Genomic DNA, 6,260 nt, shown 5'->3' on the forward strand with positions numbered 1-6,260 from the left:
CTTGTTTTTCACATCCCCAGTAAATTTTGAGGAACTTTCCATATCACTATGAACCAAGTGATCTCTGTTCTTAAGGTTTACCCCTCATTGCTCTATTGGTGGGTCTCACCTCTCTGATTGACTAAAAAACTCAGGCTAGGGAAGACCTGCTAGGTGCATCCTCCTGAGAGAGGAGCTGGTCAATGCTCTTTAACTTCAAGAGTCTTTTAAGAAAATTTAATTTGGGAACAGAGAGAAGTTCATAGGCTTCATATATAAAGAAATGATAAATGTTTAAGGAGAAAGAAATGTTGCACGTATGTATTGAATCATCACACTGCGCTCCACAAATACATAGAATTATTATATCATTTGGAAATAAATTTTTAAAAAGAGCTCTTTCGCTCGGGCCCTCGCACCAGCAGGATGGGCAAGTGTCGCGGCCTCCGTACTGCCAGGAAGCTCCGCAGTCACCGGCGGGACCAGAAGTGGCACGACAAGCAGTACAAGAAGGCCCATCTGGGCACAGCCCTGAAGGCCAACCCCTTCGGGGGTGCCTCCCACACAAAGGGGATCTTGCTGGAGAAAGTAGGGGTTGAGGCCAAGCAGCCCAATTCTGCCATCAGGAAGTGCGTGCGAGTCCAGCTGATCAAGAACGGCAAGAAAATCACAGCTTTTGTCCCTAATGATGGGTGCTTGAACTTCGTTGAGGAAAATGATGAAGTGCTGGTTGCTGGATTTGGTCAAAAAGGTCATGCCGTTGGTGACATTCCTGGAGTCCGCTTTAAGGTTGTTGAAGTAGCCAATGTCTCTCTTTTGGCTCTCTACAAAGGCAAGAAGGAAAGACCAAGATACCAAGTTTTGATGATGAAAAGACAGTAATAAATTTTCATATTACAAAAAAATAAAATAAATAAAAAATAAAAAAGAACATATAGGGCCAGGAGATGGCCCAGTGGAAATAAGCACTTCCCTGGCAAGTGCAAGGGCCTGAGCTCAATCCCCAGTTACACACACACACACACACCAAACAAACAAACAAACAAACCCCATATATTTGGGAACGGTAGCTTTCCTCTAGATTGTAGTTGGACTGCTTGCCTGCTTGTGTGAATGCTTCAGGAGAGATCTTGGGCCATCTGTTGACTTTTTTCAGTGTCATTTTGCCTGGGAACAAACAGGGATGATTCTCTCTAAGATAACACCACTCGCTTCTCGCTGAGAGCACATCTGAGAAAGCCTGTGTACATCTCAGGAAAGCATACCCTGTGGAGAAGTGTTTCAGTCACTGTGTCACTGGCCACTGCTTCATCCCCTGGAGCACAGACCTGAGGAACACTGTGACCATCCTGGAGGGAGGTTTACCTGGCGGTTCCTCAGTAGGAACATAGGAGAGAGTGGACCTATCTCAGAGATGGTTTTCAAAATGAGTGTGTGACTTCACAAAAACAAAAAGACTGGAATAAGCATAAACTTTGATTTCTCTTTCTTTCTTTTGAAATATTTTATATTTATGTTTGTGTTGCTGGGGATGGAACACAGGACCTTTTGCATCCTGGGCATGTATTCAACTATTGAGCTATGACCTCAGCCTGAATTTGATCTCTGAATTAAACTACTAGCTAGTTTTCCTCTGTGTAAGAAGAGTTCTTCTCTGATATTTGGGCCTACTTTTATCATCTCTTTTCCTGTAGCCAGTGTGAAGGTGAAGAGAAAGCCTCCCCTTAGCCCTGACTCTATCATTGCCTTGCCCTGTGTTCTTACCTAAGTCTTTTAATCTATCTAGGTACAAGACTCTTTTTTTTTCTTCTTCTTTATGTATTTGGTACAGGGTCTCATTACACAGCTCAGATTCATAGTGATTGACCTGTTTTCAGCCTCCCCAGCGCTGGGGTTACAGGTGTGTACCACCATGCCTGGTCTCAGTGGCTGGCTTAGCACACCCTGTGGGTTGAGACAGGCATGACATGTGGCACTGGGGATTGAACCCCAGTTCTTGTGCTTGCCTAAGCAAGCACCTAATCTGGCTGAACTGTCTCGCTGGCCCAAGACTCCTTTTTAAGGCATCACTTGGCTTTAGAATTTTAGGTTCCATGTCTAGGATCATTGTTATGGTTTGTGTCTAGGTGTCCCCCCAAACTCTTATGCAGTCATGGGGTGGCTTCTGGAGTTTGTGGTTGATTACTGTGGGTGTGGATGCTGCACCTGCCCTGGGACAGGTAATTTGTGTTACAGTGTAAGGAGGGAAGAGAAGCCAGCCACCTGAGCTGCTGCTACCCCTTCTCTTGCTCTTTGCTGCTCCCATGAAAAGTTGCTTTCTGCTATGTGCTGCTCTGCCTTGGACCCAGCTGAATATGGACTGAAACCTCCAGTAACTGTGAGCTAAATACACCTTTCCTTCCTTCATTTTGAGTGACGGGTATTTGTCCCAACAATGAGAGAAGAGTAACTAAGACAATCATCTATAAGTCATAGGGTTTTTAAAAATACAACTGAATTCACTTCTTCGGTTTATAGGTAGTAAAATCCCATTGCCCAGATGGGTGCTTTTCTATTTAAACTACTGTTTTCCTGGTTTGCCTAGCTCTTTTCCTTTTAAGCCATTCTGAGAATAGGATTTTTTTTCTTTTTCTTTTTCTTTTTTTCTATATTTCATACAGAGTCTACAGGGTCTCACTATGTAGATAATGATTCTCCTATTTTAAGCCTCCCAAGTGCTGGGATTACAGATGAGCACCACCACACCCAGTCTCAATCACTATCTCAGCACACCCCAGGGGTGGGGCCAGCATAGTACACTGGGGATCGAACCTTGGCCTCTGCACTCTGCCTAAGCAGGCACTGAGAGTAGGATTTTTAGAACATCTGATCTGCAGGGTTCATGCTTTCTTTCCTGTACAATTGTCATTATTGTCACTTATCTTATTAGGATGATGTCCTGTTACCATGCATTTTTTTTTTACAAAATTAGCCAGTAACTGTTTATTGATGATCACTGGACAGTACCAGCAGGAACAGGAAGAAGAGCAAAGGGCAAAAGGAGAAAGAAGAGGAACTAAGGAAGAGGAATCCTCCATAGCTCAGGCTCCCAATATGTAAAGAGTCAGACATCTCTGAGCTCCCGATGCCACCCATTGTGGTCAGACACCCAAGACCCCAGGTGGCTCCCATTTCATCTCCCGCAGAAGCAGATAATCTCACCCGTTGGGCATCACAGCCTAAGCTTAAACATAGATAATCATTAGGGTACTGATGTGTGTACAGCAGAATAAATGCCAAAGAATGGCTCCCTCAACTTCCCTACTTCTGTATACCTATACTATCCCAGGGGACAGAAGATTTCCTGAGTACTGGAGGGTTGTCTGCTTTGGCATTGTACTAATATGTGTATTTTGAAGGCACATGGCTTTTTCAGGAAAAGATAGCTTGGCTGGAATTCTGCCTTGTTGGAAATAGAGACTTGATTGCAAATAGGAATTGTTTCCATACCTAAAGCATAAAAGGAATTTATGTGGGAGTCAGGTGCAAATCATAGAATGATGCAGGAGGCCCAGGCTGGGGCAAGATGCAAAGGCATGGAGCTGGTCTTGGAAGCCACCGACTTGGGAAGCACATTTGGCAGCATCCTTCATGACTACTTTATATAATCCCAAGCTGGCTGGTTGTCTGCACTTCCTCTCTGGAGTCAAAGATCTGAGCAATCAGAGAGCAGGAACAAGGAATATCTTTCTCATTATGTGGTTGCCATGGTGAGAGTGGAACCTTTCTTCCACTTATATTGACCTTCCTCCCAAATATACTCCCAAGCAAGTATATCCTCAATGGGCTTCCATGTATACAGGGGGAAACCCTGATACTTACTTTGTATCATATGCAAAATTAACTTGGGGGCTGGTGAGATGGCTCAGTGGTCTAAAGCACCTACTTAGAACAAACTTAGCAAAGCAAAGGGACCACGGTTCAATCCCCCAGCACCACATGCCAGCCAGGGCCGCCCCCGGTGGGCTGAGCTGGCCACACACACACACACACACACACAATAAATAAATAAAATTAACTTGAGTTGAACCATAGACCTAAACATACAATTGAAAACTGCATCTTTTAGGCTAGAACAGACATACTTACTCTGTACTTTCTAAGAAACCAAAGTGACAACTATCCGCCAGTGATTCCCCCAGGTACCATGAGCTGTGTGGCTTAATGAAAGGAGGAAGGGGACAATCTCTGTCTCTTAAGGCAGCTCTGTGGACCCAATCCTACATGCATAAAACCCCCAGCTCAGGGGCCACCTCTGTATGATGAGGTTCTCCTGCACCTAGCAGGAAGCATAGGCATTCCTAAGTTCCTGGGCGTGTGCCACCTCTGGGTATCTATCTGCCTGGGGAGGATGAGTTGTCTGAGACAGACCATTTTGACACCTAGTTTTTTCAACTTTGAAAGCTGTGTGATTGAGTTTCCCCAGGGGAGACGGTAGCTGGAGGCAGAGCCTTTCAGGGAGTGACATGAGAGGAAGATTGTGCGTGGGTTCTCCTGAGGTATTCCTAGGAGCTCCAAGCAGTATTTGTCCTTTTTGAATGTTATATGAGAAAGCGGTCCCATAGACCTTGTGTCAGCAGCGGGTGGGAAGCACAACATGGTGACATCTGGTTTTTGCAGATTCATTTATTCCTCTGGCTGGTGAGATGCATACGTCCCCTCATCAGGTCCTCAGTACATCCCTTTGACTTCAGCAAGCAAGTACCAGTTGGCTTCTTTTAGTTTCCACACAGGAAGAAATGGAGGTCAAAGAGCTAAAAGAAACTTGCAGGTCTCTTGGCTCGTCTGACCCGAGCCCTGCATCCTTCCCACCACCCAAGCTTCTTCCTTTCTTGGTACCTCCATTATTAGTACTGATGGATATTCTTAGCTAACAATGGATGACATAAATAAACACATGATCATTTCCCCATATTTCCGCACAAGCCCACTGCAGATGGCTGAGCCTTTTCTCTGGACACACAGCATGAAAAGGCATTTTGCAGAGTGGAAAAGGCTTCAGCATTAATCATCATGGAGCAGTGCAAACTGGCTTTGTGTTTGTATGGGAACGGGTGGGCTTCAGGGAAGACAGGCATCCTCGGGTCGCTGTCCGGAAAGCCCTGGTGAGGGACAGTTGCGCTGCCTTTTAGGGCTTGGGTAAAGACTTCTGCTGTGCTGAGGAGCAGGTGTTTGGCCCCGGTCACCCAAGGTGAGCACGTCTGCTGCCTGTTTCCGCAGAGACAGAACTGAAGCTCCAAGTACATTATTAGCAGGCCAGGCTCCTGCCCTGGCCCTGAAGCCAAGGCTAAGATGGGGACTGGGAGGGGTGCTGCCTGTCAGGTGGTGTGCAATTGTCCATGTGCTTACTGAGCCAGGGAGGAAGAACCAAAAATAGATCCTGTGCTGGAGTTGGGATATGTAATATCCTCCAGAGGTCCATGCCTGAGAGGTTGTGTCCCTACCCTGTGGTGCTGCTGAGAGCGGAGGAACTTGTAGCGATGGGGTCAATGCAAGTTAGGTGGCTGGGGGATGACCTTTAAAGGGATGGTGGAGCTGTGGTTCTCTCTTTCTCTCTCTGTGTGTCTCTCTCTCTGTGTCTGTCTGTCTGTCTGTCTGTCTGTCTGTCTGTCTGTCTCTCCTTCCAAGCTGTTGTGAAGAGTCCTGACATGATACATTGCCTTGGGCCAGGGAGATGGCTCAGTAGAATAAGTGCTTGCCTGGCAAGTACAAGGGCCTGAGTTCAATCCTCAGTTCTGGAAAAAAAAAAAAAAAAAAAGAAAGAAAGAAATGACACATTGCCTTGCCACAAACATAAAGCAACAATGCTATGCAGCCATGAACTGCAATTTCTGAAGCCACGAGCCAAAACAAACCTTTCTTCCTTATACATTTATTATCTCAGTTATTGACAGAAAGCTGATTTCTGTACTCTGGAAGAAAAAAGGGACCAGAGGCAGGTTCTTGTGTCAGGCTAGATGACTGTGGAAGGTAGGATCCCTGTGGCTTGAAAAGGGGAGGTGGTCAGTGGCTATTTGTTGAAGTAAGTGATAGTTCAGATATGGAAGATAGACTTTTGTAGGGAAAAAATGGTTCTTTCGGCAGGGCAGGGCAGGGCAGGGAGCCTGTTTGGGGTCCCTCACACCGCACTGTGACGGCTTCTCTGTTCCTGAGCCCAAGCAGCTATTACTCTTTTCACTCTGGCATAGGAGACTCAGTTTTCTCATGAGGCACTTAAATCTCCACACAAGCCTTCATTTGTC

At 45.9% G+C, this 6,260-nt stretch overlaps 1 pseudogene; it reads left to right on the forward strand.

Annotated features, from left to right (window-relative positions):
- Nucleotides 1-380: 380 nt before the first annotated feature.
- LOC101589346 lies at nucleotides 381-861 on the forward strand (annotated as a pseudogene).
- The last annotated feature ends 5,399 nt before the right edge of the window (nucleotides 862-6,260 follow it).

This window comes from Octodon degus, unplaced genomic scaffold, assembly GCF_000260255.1.
Source record: "Octodon degus isolate 3935 unplaced genomic scaffold, OctDeg1.0 scaffold00014, whole genome shotgun sequence".
Taxonomy (NCBI): Eukaryota; Metazoa; Chordata; class Mammalia; order Rodentia; family Octodontidae; genus Octodon; species Octodon degus.